The 14,415-nt window shown below is 48.5% G+C and overlaps 1 protein-coding gene across 2 annotated transcripts in view; it reads right to left on the bottom strand.

The window, feature by feature from the left end:
* LOC138467526 (zinc finger protein 84-like) overlaps positions 1–14,415 on the bottom strand; it is a 453,354-nt gene that overhangs the window by 279,042 nt on the left and 159,897 nt on the right. The window lies entirely within an intron of this gene.

The raw sequence follows: 14,415 nt of genomic DNA, 5'->3' as shown, positions 1-14,415 counted from the left end.
CTGAAGAAGACCGGCGGGTCTTGTCTTTTGACCTTTGTTTTGGGCACAAACTCCACAGGACATCACGAAAGATTTAATATCCTTTCGCCAGGAAGGCCACCAGAATTGTCGTTTAACCTTTTCCTCTGTTTTGGCAATGCCAGGATGTCCTTCCATCAGGGTATCATGATGATGGGAAATAACCAGTTCTTGCAATTCCTTTTCTGGCAAAAATAAGCGTCCTTGGAAGTAAGGTAAGCCATCCTTGACTGAAAAGTTAGACCCCCTTTTGATCCAATCCTGCAAGGCTGAAGAGTCCAGGAATTGTTTCACTTGTGCTTGAATGTCTTCAAGGGTTTGTAAAGTGGTTATCCCCAAAATTCTTTGTTCGGGAATTATCGGCACAGGTTCTGAGTTTGTGTCTATTTCTTCCATTCCAATTCGGGATAGAGCGTCCGCCTTACCATTCTTATAGCCGGGGCGGTAGGTGATTACAAAATCGAACTCAGCAAAGAACAAAGCCCATCGGAGCTGTCGAGACGATTGAGCCTTGGCAGTTTTTAAATATTGTAAATTTCGGTGATCAGTGATCACAGTGATGGTATGCCGTGCGCCGAGGAGATAATGCCGCCAAGCCTTAAAGGCGGACTTAATGGCTAATAGTTCCTTATCGGTGATCGCATAATTTATCTCCGGCGGCGAGAACTTTCTGGACCAAAATACTACGGGGTGCAGTTGGTTGGTTTCAGGGTCTCTCTGAGACAGGACAGCTCCCATGGCTAAGCTGGACGCGTCGGTTTCGACTATATATGGGAGATCGGGACGCGGGTGCTTCAAAATAGGTGCGGATGTGAACTTAGCTTTCAACTCCTGAAAGGCCTGTTCGGCTTCCTCGGTCCATTCAAAACGTTTATTTTTTCGCAAGAGTGCAGTGATGGGTTGCACCACACGTGAAAACTCCGGGATAAACCTGCGATAAAAGTTGGCAAAACCAAGCATGCTTTGGACACCTTTCACCGAATTAGGTGATGGACATTTGTGGATGGCATCCACTTTCCGTGAATCCATTCGGACCCCTTTAGGTGTCAGGATGAATCCGAGAAACTCAACCTCGGTGGTATGGAAAACACATTTTTCCAGCTTGGCAAACATTTTGTGCTGGCGCAGTTTCTCTAGGACGGCACTGATGCTTTCTGTGATCAGATTCCGAAGAGGAGTACACAAGAATGTCATCGATGTACACGACGACACAGACATCGATGAGTTCCCGAAGGACATCGTTCATGAAGAATTGGAAGGCTGCAGGCGCGTTGCACAACCCGAAAGGCATCACCTGGTATTCGAATAGTCCATATTTTGTACGGAAGGCCGTTTTCCATTCGTCGCCTTCTTTTACTCGTACCAGATGATAAGCCCCCCGGAGATCTAACTTGGTGTATACGCAAGCGTCCTTCACCTGGTCAAGGAGTTCAGGGATCAGAGGCAGAGGGTAACGATTTTTAACAGTTATCTGGTTCAATGCGCGGTAATCGATACAAGTTCTAAGGTCGCCTTCTTTTTTAGGCACGAAGAACAAAGCTGAGGTTGCCGGGGACTTTGACGGGCGAATGAAACCATTGGCGAGGTAGTGATCTAAATATTGTCTCAAATGCAGATTCTCTGGTTCAGTAAGGGCGTAAATCCTGCTACAAGGGGGTTGTGCACCGGGCACCAGATCGATTTGGCAATCGTACGATCTGTGGGGAGGTAACGTGTTGGCCTGTTCCTTTTGGAAGACGTCCTGAAAGTCTTGGTACTCTGGAGGTAGTTGCACGGGGACAGAGGTTACTGATGCTAGATTAATCTTTGGATTTTCTGGGTAGCAGGTTTGTGCACAATCCGGGAAGGTTATTCTCTTCGCTCGCCAATCAATTTGAGGATTATGTGTCTCTAACCAAGGGATTCCGAGAATAAGCTGAAACTGTGGAGCCTTGATTACATCAAACACAACTGCCTCCCGATGGCCATCCGGACCTACAAGTGTCACCTCAGCTGTGGAATGTGTTACCGGTCCAGAGGCAATTTCGGTTCCATCTACTGTGGTGATGACATCTTTGTTGGTTTTAGGATGCAGAGGGAGGTTTATCCTAAAGACCAATTCTCGATCCACATAGTTTCCGATAGCCCCGCTATCGATGTATGTCTTTATAGCATGCAACCGTTTAGGCTGTTCCGGATCTACGAGGACCATTGGCACAATGAAATGCGAGGTCTGAGAGTTAGTTTTCAAGCTCGGCAAGCGGACCCCTACACTTGCCGGGCGTGGTCGTTTCCCGATACAGAGTTTCCATGGATTTTATCAGCGGCTCCTACCACCTTCTTGGGCCGCTTAACCGGGCAATCTCGTAGAAAGTGTCCAGAGGACCCACAATAAAGGCATAATTGCATCTGTCGTCTTCTTTCCCATTCTTTTTGAGTTAGGGGTCCTTTAACCCCTCCGATTTGCATAGGCTCCGAGCCATCAGCCCCCTTGGGGTTAGCGTGGGTCTTGGCCAACACCCGGGTTTCAAACTTGGACCTATCTGCTTTTCTGTTATGCAGCCTGTGATCCAATTGGACCACTAAGTCTATATATTCATTGCATTCTTGGGGCGGATTTAGAACTTGTGCCAGGACATCTTTAAGTTCTCCGCGTAGACCTCGATAGAATAACGTGATTCTTTTATCCTCTGGCCAACCGGTTTCCACAATTAGTCTATTGAAGGTTGCAATGTAGGATAGAAGGTCTTGATTGCCCTGTCGCAGAGATAGAAGTTCGTCATCCAGAGCCTGTCCCTGGGAGTGTCGAGCAAATAACCTTTCCATGCTTGTTTGAAATCCTTGAAAATCACGAAGAATCGGGTCATCTTGAGTTACCAGTGAGACTGACCAATCGGCAGCACAGCCGCTGAGATATGACAACACAAAGGCTACCTTGGTCTGATCATTAGGGAAGGCCCCAGGTCTGCATAGGAAGTGCAAACGACACTGATTCATGAATACGGCGAATCGTTTGGGGTCCCCAGCAAAGCGTTCAGGTGGGGCCAGCGGCATGTTTCCAGGTAGATTAATCTGCACCGGGTTACTGGAAACCACAGGAGCGGGGTTCCCCCCGGAACCGAGTAAAGGAGTTTGTCCAGCTTGACCTTGCAGAAGCTGTCTAGCCAGGTCATCAGCTCTATCCTTTATTACAATCACTTCCCTCCTGAGGGCACTAGTCTCTTGACGAGCGGCGTGTACTTTGGCCCGTAATTCCCCCAGTAATTGGGCCAACTGGTCAGTTTCGGAAGTTTCCATAGCGCCTGGGTGGGAATTTGTAGGAAGGCTTCGCGTTCTGCAACGCTCACCTGGTTCCCACGGGGGCGCTGGTCTAGTCTGGATTGCTGTGGCCTCTTCTAGCGTGATGCGCAGGACCCGGAACACCGATTGGACAGGACCTCCAAATCGTGCTTGCCTGGCCCGTAGGAATATCCTTCTGCAGATGAGAAAGGGGATTAACAGTCTGCAGAATAGTGTGCTAGCTCCCCCCTTTCCCCCTTCGTTCCTCTCTAACTTCCTCCAAACCCCGGTTTAAGCTCACCTTATGGTTTGGAAGGATGAACTCTCCATCCTGCTTCTGGTGCAGGGGCGCGCGTTCGTCCAGTTACTTCACTGGTTTTCAGAATGGCGATGGCAAAATCCACTTGACTTTCCTGAGCGATGCGCTGTAAGTATGAAAGTTCAAAGTTCAAGTGAGGCCCCCTTTATGTTGTCTTTCTAACCTGTGATCTGTCCTTTATTTCAGGTGCAGAATGAAGGCGATGCGTCGAGGGGTTAAACTGCCGAGGTGAGTAGTGATGAGGGCGATCCCTCTAAATGTCCTTATCATTCCCCAGAAATGTCTCTTGTCCTTTCCCCATAGGGGCCGGGGTACAGTACCTGCCAACGGGGCGGCGCCGACCCGAAATGTGGAAGAAAAGCCGGTAAGTATTATAGCTGTTAATCAGGCTTTCCTTCTGTGTTCCTTCTGCTCACCTTTTGTTTCTTCCTCTCTCTCCTAGGTACAGAGATGTGGCGTCCGATGCTGACAGCCGCGATGGAGCCGGGAGATGTCTCGAGGACAGGTGAGTGAAGCGTGGCGCTGCAGCGAGCAACGCAATGCTTTTAAATGGAAGTCTTTCTTCAGGGATGCTGGCGAGAAGATTCCGGATGCAGGTAAGAAGTTTGAAATAGTCCTTGGCTTTCACCTTTCTCTTCTCTACCTTCCTTGCAGGTCTTCCAGGTTCGAGGCGGGCGTGGCTGGAGTCCAGGAGCAGGAGCAGACACGGTGAGCGTTAAGCTGCAGGAAGCAGAACAACGCGAAGCATGAGCTGCTGTCTGGGCGTGGCTTAAATAGCCTCCAAAGAAGTCCCAGGTATGTATCCTTCCCCAACTAGGTATGTATCCTTCCCTGGCCACGCCCGAGTGAAAAAATAGTCTCTATGAAAAAATAGTCCCTTTCAGGTCTCAGGGAGGCCTGAAGCATGCAGCATGGTCTGCATCAGGTAAGTGCACAAAACACCTCCCTTTATGAGCCTGGCGCCAGGACTGATGTCCAACATGAGCCTGGCGCCTTTGAGTCCCTATAAGGGGCCGCTGGGCTTTTACCCGAGGGCATGATGCCTGCTTCCGGGGGTGCTGGGCCTGGCCTGCTGCTCCGGGGGTAGGCATCATGACACTAGACTATTGGGTGCATGGCCAAATGCCATGCACTCAAGAGCCTAGGACTTGAGGACACCCACTGCAGTAATTCATGTTGACTCTGCATCAGTTAGAGGGTGGTGACATGTAAGGAATGGTTGTGGAGCACATATCAGACGTCATAGGCTAGTGTTGCAAACGGAAAGTGCGTAGGTTGGCAGTGGCACAATAGTTTGTGAATGGAAGTGGGTACGCCCATAGTATGTGATTGAAAGTGCACAGGGGTGCAGGAGAGAGTGTTTTCTTTGTACATTATGGTAACTGTTGCAATTTGTTGCTGCATAGCTCCATGGCGGTGCCCTGCTAGGGTAGGAGTGCTGATGGCAGCGGTGTGTATGTGGATTGGCATAGTTGGTGACATGCATGGTGGCATTACGTTGCTGTGTGTGTGTTTTCAAGGACTGTGCTGTGTGCAGATTTGTTGAAGTAGGCCCAATGTAGTGAAAATGTTGTGGTTAGTGACACAATACTTTGTGAATGGCTATGGGTAGGGGTGGATGAGGCTGTGGTATGTTTGTGGATTCTGTTAATTGCAACCTGTTTTCGTGAATGGGTGTTTTATTGTGTCGGGGAGTTGGGCTGAAGTGCTGTTACCTACGTATGTTACGTTTGTGCATAATGTTAGCTGCCCACATGGGCGTTATGTTAACTGTTGCAATTTGTTGCTGCATAGCTCCATGGTGGTGCGCAGGTTGGGTAGGAGTGCTGGTGGCAGTGGTGTGTATGTGGATTGTCGTAGTTGGTGACATGATGACATGCATGGTGGCATTATGTTGCTGTGGGTGTGTTCAAGGCCTAGACTATTGGGTGCATGGCCTTAGGCCTTGCACTCAAGAGCCTAGGCCTTGAGGAAACCAACGGCAGTAGAACAAGTTACTTACCAACTAGAACGTTCTTTCGACTGGATGTTCCTCCCACGTATTCCTTATCTTTGATAAATCCACTTCCAGGTTGCTGGCCTTGAAAAAAACAAATTCCCAATAGAGGGCGCTGCGTGTCGGTGTCCCTCGAAAGCCTCCGTATCAGCGCCAACGTCGTCATAGGTATAGTCAGTCTCACGCAGCATCCGTTGCTCAGTTCCGTTTTGAGGTGCTGTGTTTGTCCAGCATGAGATGTTTAGTACCCTTGGAGGAGCGTAGGCTGCAACTACAAGGGAAGTTTTACTGCGCGGTAGGATGGGAGGGCCGATAAGGAATACGTGGGAGGATCATCCAGTCGAAAGAACATTACAGTTGGTAAGTAACTTGTTCTTCGAATGGATTGTGTCCTCACAAGTATTTCTCTTCTTCTTTGATAGACTACAAAAGCAGTAATGTGTACCGGAGGCGGGAGCACAATTTTGTAACTTTTTAAGAATGCACAGAATGCAATACAGCTTTCCCAAATTTAGTCTCCTGGCTAGTGGAGGAATCTAAACTGTAGAATTTGGTGAAAGTATGTGCAGATGACCATGTGGCAGCCGCACAGATGTCTTTAATTGGAACTTCTCTTTGGAGAGCTGACGAGGCTGCGATACCCCTGGTTGAATGAGCCCTTAGGTGTTGAGGGGGATCTCTTCCTGCCAATTTATAGCACTCTGATAGTTAGTATTATCCATCTTGAGATGGTCAGTTTTGTGATAGGTAAACCTAGTTTATGTCCTGCATACCCCACAAAAAACTGATCTGCTAGCCTAATCCTTGCAAGTCTGTTAGTGTAAAATCTCAAGACACTCCTTGGATCCAGCCTGTGCAATCTCCCTTCCTCTTTCCCTGGGTGAGGAGGAAGGTAAAATGAAGGCAAGGTTATTTTTTGTGTGGTATGAAATTCTGAGACAACCTTTGGGAGGAAATTTGGCTTCACTTGAAGAAATACTTTATCTTTGTAAAAGATGGTATGTGGAGGTTTGCAAGATAAAGCGTGTAGTTCGCTCACTCTTCTGGCAGAAGTTAAAGCCACTAGGAAGACTGTTTTTAGAGTGAGAAACCTTAATGGACAGGAATGAAGAGGTTCAAATGGAGTGCCCATTAGACATTTTAAAACTAGATTAAAGTCCCACTGGGGAACCCGAAAAGGAGTTTGGGGGAAAAACATTAGTCAACCCCAACTTGAAATATGAGGGTTCTTCAGTCGTGCGTTTAAAGAATGGTAGCGAGTCCTGAATTTGCCATATATAGCAAGAAGGATAACACCATCTGTGTACTGCATGAAAAAGGGTCAGAATCCTTATCTCTACACCAGCTGCAGAATTTGTTCCCGAGGCAGCGGTATAAAGATTTAGTTGCTGGTCTTCTCGTTGAAAGCACACCTCCATTACGTCATCCGGGTGGTCCCAATCTTTGTATCTCAACCTTTCAGAAACCAAGCATGAAGGTTGAGAGTCCGGATATCCGGATGGAGAACCTGACCTTCCTCTTGTGAGAGAAGATCCTCCCTTTGTGTAAGACGAATCGGAGGACAGATGGACATGTCTAGAAGATCCGAGTACCACGTTCTCCAGGCCCAATCCGGGGCAATTAGAATCATGGGTTTCCGGAATCTCCTGAGCCTCCTTATTACGTGAAGAATGACGGGGACTAGAGGAAACGCGTGCAGAAGTGGAAACTCCCAGTCCACCACAAACGCATCTCCTAGAGGTCCTCTCAGGGGGAAATTCCCTTGACCACTATCGTTCGCAATTTCCTGTTGACACTCGATGTGAACAGATCTACCTGGGGGGGTTTCCCAAAGGGTGAAGATCTATTGAAGGACTTCCTGAGCTAGTTCCCACTTGTGGGAGACTGTGGTCTGCCTACTCAGAGTGTCCACCGTCGTGTTCTTCTCTCCGGCTAGGTGAACTGCTGATAGAGAGATTCCCTCTTGAACTGCCCAGAACCAGAGCTGCATTGCCTCTCTGCACAGTGGCAGTGACCCTACACCTCCTCTTTTGTTGAGGTAGTGCATGGCCACTCTATTGTCCATCACTATCCGAACATTATTTCCTTGTACTGATGGTAGAAAAGCTTTCAGTGCTAATCTGATTGCTCTCAGCTCTGATAGGTTGATGTGTAGTCTCAACTATGATGGAGACCAACGACCACTGATGGTTAAGTTGTTGGTTTGGGCTCCCCACCCCGTGAGTGAGGTGCCCGTGACTACTGTTATCTCCGGCCATGGTTGCCAAAACTGTTCCCCTTTCAAAATGTTCTCCCGACAGGCCCACCACTGAAGGTCTCATGCTACTCTGTTCGGAATTTTTAGGAGATCTGACATACTTCCTGAGAATTGTGACCAATGGGTCCTTAGCGCCCACTGGAGAGATCTCATTCTCAGGCGACCCTCCGGCACTAGAAAAATGCAGGATGCCATGAGGCCGAGCAACCTCAAAAAAATTGGAGGCTGGTAGACGCTGGGCATTTTGGTCACCATCTGTAGAATATCTTGAGCCCTCACCTATGGTGATGAGGCTTTTCCCAGGGATGCGTCCAGGACTGTTCCAATGAACTGGAGTCTCTGTGATGGTATCATCTGTGACTTCTTTAAGTTGAGGGAGAATCCCAGCTTGTGCAGGAAGTGGCGAACATAATCTAGATGGATCAGAGCTTGTTCCAGGGACACTGCTCTGATCAACCAGTCGTCCAGGTAGGGGTAGACATGAATCCCTCCCCTCCTTAGACTTGCTGCCACGACTGCCATTAACTTGGTGAAGACCCTCAGGGCGGAGGTCACCCCAAATGGCAGAACCCGAAATTGATAGTCAGAGCTGCCTTTGGCGAACCACAGGTACTTTCTGTGCTTGAGATGGATAGGCACATGAAAGTAAGCATCCTGAAGGTCCAGAGGTACCAACCAATCCTGAAACTTGAGGGCCTGAAGGATCTGAGAAAGAGTTACCATCTTGAACTTGTCCTTCTTGAGGAATTTGTTCAATTCTCGTAAGTCCAAGATGGGTCTCAATCCTTCGTCCTTCTTTGGTATTAGGAAGTAAGGGGGGTACCAACCCTTGTTCCTCTCCGCTACAGGTAACGGTTCTATGACACCTTTCTCTAGCAGGTCTAAAATCTCCTGCATAAGGAGCTTGTCTGGAAACTTCAAAGAGTTGCTCCCCAGTGGATGCCTCTGAGGAGTGAGTAGGAAAGGCAGGCAGTAACCCTGGGCAATTGTTTCCAATGCCCAAGCATCTGACGTTATAGTCTGCCATTCTGTCAGATGTTGAGTTAACCTGCCTCCTAATGGTGTTTTGTGTGGAGCGACCTACGAGGGGTTTTGGAGCGGCTGACGCAAATTCTGAGGATAATGCAGCACTTGCTGATGCGAACTTGGTAACTTTGACCCATCCACCACGGGTAAATCGTCTCTGACCCCTTTGAGCTGGCTGCCCTCTGCCTTTTCCAAATGCAGAGTAAAAACTAAAGGGCATTCCCCTCCAGGACGTACCTGTGGGGTGGTTTGGAGTTTGATAAATTGCAGCCCCAGGGGATTTGGCTGCTGCTTTGGAGGTTTGCAATTTCTCCAAACCGTCAGCAGCTTTCTTGCCAAATAGAAAAGTGCCCTCAAACGGCATATTTAGAAGTCTGGCTTGCACATCAGGAGCAAAACCAGACTTCCGCAACCGCGCAAATCTGCGGATTGTGGTACTAGCCGCCATGGCTCTGTTGATGCGGTCAGCAGAGTTGAGACCTGTTTGGAAGGACTTGCACATCGCATCCTTCCCATCCTTGATGATATTCAAGAATGCGTCTCTTTCCGGTCAGCCGCTGATGAAGCGCATTCCCAAATGGTGTGGCTGAATCCCGCCAGCGTGCAAGTGGTGTTAACTGACTTAAGTGCCATGCTGCATGCCAAGAAGACCTTTTTGGCAAGGGCGTCAAATTTCTTGTCGGCCCTTATCTTGTGGTATTGTGGGGTACGCCGATTTACTGCTTGACGAAGTCGCAGCCTGTACTACTAGGCTCTCTGGGGTCGGATGCTTGGTTAAGTACAGAGGATCTAAGGCCGACATTCTGTACTTCGCAGAGAGCTTTTTGTTTACTGCAGGGATAACCTCAGGTGTTTCCCAATCTGCAGTTATCTTTCTCTGTAATGCTGCATGAAAAGGAACTGAAGAGTCTTTTTGGGGTCCTTTATCCAAGATGTCTGTTAAGTCATCTTGTTGGAAAGAGGGTGCCGGTGCTGACCACCCAATAAATTCCATAATTCTCGCCATAAGAGCTCTATAAGACAACTCTGCATGCTCTCCAGGTTCTGGTCTGCCGAAGTCAGCCTCTGGAGAGGTATCTATGCCACTGGCATCCTGTAATCCTGTAAAGACTCCTGAAGATCTTTTAATCTGACTTCCTCTGATATTAGCTTCTCTAGAATAGGAACTCTTTTAGTTTGTAAGCCAAACAGACTTTCGTTATCAGAGTCTTCCCCTTCTTCATAAATAGAAGACAAAGCTCTGAAGTAGTCAGAGCGTGGCTAAGAGGTAAAACCCCTTTCAAGTGATGAGGGAGCCAAATTGTCGACACTGCTTGAGATAGGGTTCTAGTTGACGATGTAGACGTCATAGGTCTCAACAAACTTACAAACAGTGTCGATATACTCGAGTATGGCCTCAATGTCACTAAGAGAATCAGAATTCTACTCGATGTTGTCGATGTGGCCGAAGCCACTTTCGATGCCTTCGAAGGATCCTTCGACTCCCCGAGTGCCGATTGTGCGGTCGGGGCATGAGGCTTCGATGGTCTCTCCTTCATCGGGGTCGACAACGGCATTGATGACGTTGTCTTATGTGTCGTAGGCGCCTTCGATGACTGCGTTGATGGCGCAGTCTTTGCTCTCGACGGTTTGTATTTGCTGAGGTTGACGACTCGCGGCGTTTCTCTTTTTCGGGTTTTTCACCTGGGGTATCGCCTCCAGGCATTTCCGAGGGGGACAAGGCCGCGTTCTCGAAGACCTTTAGCATTTTTTTGCGAAATTCCTCCCACTTAGCTGGAGAACTGTGTTTAGTGTGACAGGTGGCCCTTTCTGGTGAGTTGGAAGATGAAGAGGAAGGTGATCTAAGACGCCTCTTCTTAGTATGTCTCGATCTGGATGAGTGGTGAGAACCACTTCGAGATCTCGAGCAGGAATGTTTTCTCCGATGGCGAGGAGACGAATGTCTCGACTCGGCCAAAGACAATTTGAAGGGGTAGAGGTTTACCTTTTCCCAGCTCCCTCTACGCTCCGTCAAGGCTTTCATCATCATGGACATACATTCCTCACACTCCGAACACTGGTGCTTTGAGCCCAGGCACCACAGGCAGATCCTGTGAGGATTGGTTAACAACATCTTTTTTCCACAATCCCGGCATTTTTTTAAAACCGGATTGTGGCGTTGATGAAGCTGACGAAGATGCCATCGTAGATTCGAAGAATTTTTCAAGAAAATCAAAGATTCACTGAGGAACAAAGCGTTGTGTCTCCGAGGCTTACGAAACGTGGAAAAACGGAACTGAGCAACGGACGCTGCACAAGACTATATATACCTATGATGACGTTGGCGCCGATACAGAGGCCTTCGAGGGACACCGACTCGAGGGACGTCGATGCGCAGTGCCCTCTACTGCTCTACTGGGAAACATTTTTTTCTGAGGCCAGCAAGCTGGAGGTGTATTTATCAAAGATAAGGAATACTTGGGAGGACACAATCCATTCGAAATGCATTTTTGACTGCATCAGTTAGAGGGTGGTGACATGTAAGGAATGGTTGTGGAGCACATTTCAGCCGTCATAGGCCAGTGTTGCGAACAGAATGTGGGTAGGTTGACAGTGGCACAATACTTTGTGAATGGAAGTGGGTACGCCCATAGTATGTGACTGAAAGTGCACAGGGGTGCAGGAGAGAGTGTTTTGTTTGTACATTATGGTAACTGTTGCAATTTGTTGCTGCATAGCTCCATGGCGGTGCACTGTGGTTGGAGATGCTGCAGTGAAAAGTCATGCAGTGTAGGCACTGGGTGCAGTGTGTGCATACTGTCAGCATGGCAGAGGGTATGGTTGAAGGGCAGCTTACATATGCTTGGATACTGTGCTATGTGCACAATGCTTGTAGTATGGGCAATGTTGTAAACATTTTGTGGTCAAGTTGGCAGTGACGCAATACTTTCTGAGTAGAAGTGGGTAAGACAATACTATGTGAATGAAAGGGTATAGGGGTGCCGGAGACAGTGTAATGATTATACATTATGGTAACTGTTGCATGTAACGATGTGCGTATCCATTGCGGTGTGGAGGTTGGTTAGGAGTGCTGGTGCCAGTGGTGCGTATGTGCATAGTGGTAGTTGGTGACATGCTGACATGCATGGTTGCATTACAGTGCGTGGAATGTGTGCAAGGAGCACACCCACTGGAGCAATGCAGGTTTGACAGTGCATCGGGCACAGGGTGGTGATCTTTGGAGAATGGGTGTGGAGCATATTGTCAACCTGCTACAGCATCACAAGTGAGTTGCAAAGCATGTATTGTGCGTTCCATGGTTGTGGTGATAGTTGCAACATGCTACAGTATTTGGTGTGCGGCAGGAGATGGTGCAGTGAGAAGTTGTGTAGTGTGGCCACAGGGTGCAGTCTGTACGTAATGGCTGAAGGGGTATGGCTGAAGTGCAGCTTATATGTAGTTGGTTACTCTCCTGTGTTCAGATTTATTGAAGTAGGGCCAATGTTGTGAAGCTGTTGTGCATAGGTGTCATGATGCCTACCCCCAGGCATCCGGACCAAGCCCATCAGCCCCGGGAGCAGGCATCTAGATATTTAGTAAAACCTCAGCAGCCCAGGCTAGGGGCTATCTGGGTTCAGTCCTGGCGCCCTAGGCGCCAGGCTCATAGTAGGAATCAGTCCTGACGCCTAAGGCGCCAGGCTCATAGTCATTACTTACCTCAGGCAGACCATGCTGAAAATGACTCCAATCCAACATGAAGCCTGAAAGGAACTATTTTTCTACAGGGACTATTTTTTACTCGGGTGTGGTTTTAGGGACTTCTTACCTGGGACTACTTTTGAGGCTATTTAAACCACGCCCGACCAGCAACACACGTTTCGCGTTATCCTGCATCCAGCAGCGTAACACTCACCGTGCCTGCGGCCTGCATCCAGTCTTCTGCCACGCCCGCCTCGAATCTGGAGCTCCTAAAACAAAGAGGAAAGAAAGGGACAAGGTTAGAAAACGAACTTATTTCTATTCCACACCCGATTCTGGATCCATCTTGTCTCCGGACATGTAAAGATCATTTCTGCACGCGCCGCACCTCCAGCTGCAGCGCCGCGTCATACTCACCAGTCTTCACAGCATCCTTCGGGTCGGCGCTGCCTCCATCATTTCTTCGCTGAACTTCGGCACCTAGGAGACAAAAGAAAACCACAAGGTGAGCCGAGGGAACCAACAAATATAATTCTTACCACCACAGACTTACCCGATTTACCACCGGAGGCATCCTTTTGTGACTCTCCATATTTTCACGTGCCGCATCTGTAAAGAGAGACAAAACACGCTTTCCTCGTGCAACATTTACCAGACAGCGCCGGGTAATACAGACTCTTACCTGAGCGCCACCAGCTGCCACAAGAGCATCTTTTCACGAGCCACCTGCAAGACAAGAAAGGAAGGGGGGAAACAAGAGTGAACATCGGACATATTGAACTCTATGAACTTAATACTTACTGGTCCTCACCAGGAACCTCAGAGTCAATACTCTCCGGAACTCTCCCGAGCCTTCAAACCAGTGAAGTAACTGGAATCGACATGCTCCTGCAAATCCACGCAGGATGGAGAGCTCATATTTCAAGAATATAAGGTGAGATTGCTGTGAGGGCTGTGAGGGCATTTCGGAGGTGATTAGTTGGGGAAGACTGTGGGGGTGCCATCACTTGAATCCACAAGTGGCTAAATCCATCTCTCCACTTGCAGGAGAATATTTCTACGGGTTAAGCAGACAAGATTAGGAGGGCAAATCCAGTCAGTCATCGCTGCACTACGCATCACATGGGTGGAGACCGCAGCTGTCCAGGTCCGACTGACGCCCCTGTGGGAGCCAGGTGAACTTAACAGAATGCGAAGCCTATCTACAAATCCCCACCCAGGCGTTATGGAAACCTCAGAAACCGACCAACTAGCCCTATTGTTAGGGGAACTTAGGGCAAAAGTGCACTCCGCGCGCCAAGAGACTAATGCCCTCAGGAGAGAACTGATTGTGTCAAAGGAGCGCACTGATGATCTTGCTAGACAATTACTGCAAAACCAAGCTGGGCAAACTCGGTTACCTGGACTCGGGGGGAATCCAACTCCTGTTTCATCGAGCAATCCTGTGCAAGTGGTTCTACCAGGGAGCATTCCTTTAGCTCCACCCGAATGTTTTGCTGGGGACCCAAAAAAGTTTGCTGTGTTTATGAACCAATGCCGCTTGCACTTTTTATGCAGACTTGGAGCTTTTCCGAACGACCAAACCAAAGTAGCCTTTGTACCATCATATCTTAGTGGCAGCGCAGCGGATTGGTCAATTCCATTAGTTAACCAGGATGACCCTCTTCTTCCGGATTTTCAAGGTTTTCAATTGAGCATGGAAAAACTATTTGCCAGACATTCACAGGGACAGGCCCTGTATAACAAACTTTTATCATTACGACAAGGTAACCAGGATCTACTAACCTATATCGCCACTTTCAATAGGTTAGTGGTGGAAACTGGATGGCCAGAGGTAAAAGGAATTACATTATTTCATCGAGG

The sequence above is a fragment of the Ambystoma mexicanum genome, chromosome 4q (genome assembly GCF_040938575.1).
Source record: "Ambystoma mexicanum isolate Mex_15411 chromosome 4q, UKY_AmexF1_1, whole genome shotgun sequence".
Lineage (NCBI taxonomy): Eukaryota > Metazoa > Chordata > Amphibia > Caudata > Ambystomatidae > Ambystoma > Ambystoma mexicanum.
Note: the sequence above shows the minus strand (reverse complement) of the source record. Positions and strands in the feature narration are given on the sequence as shown.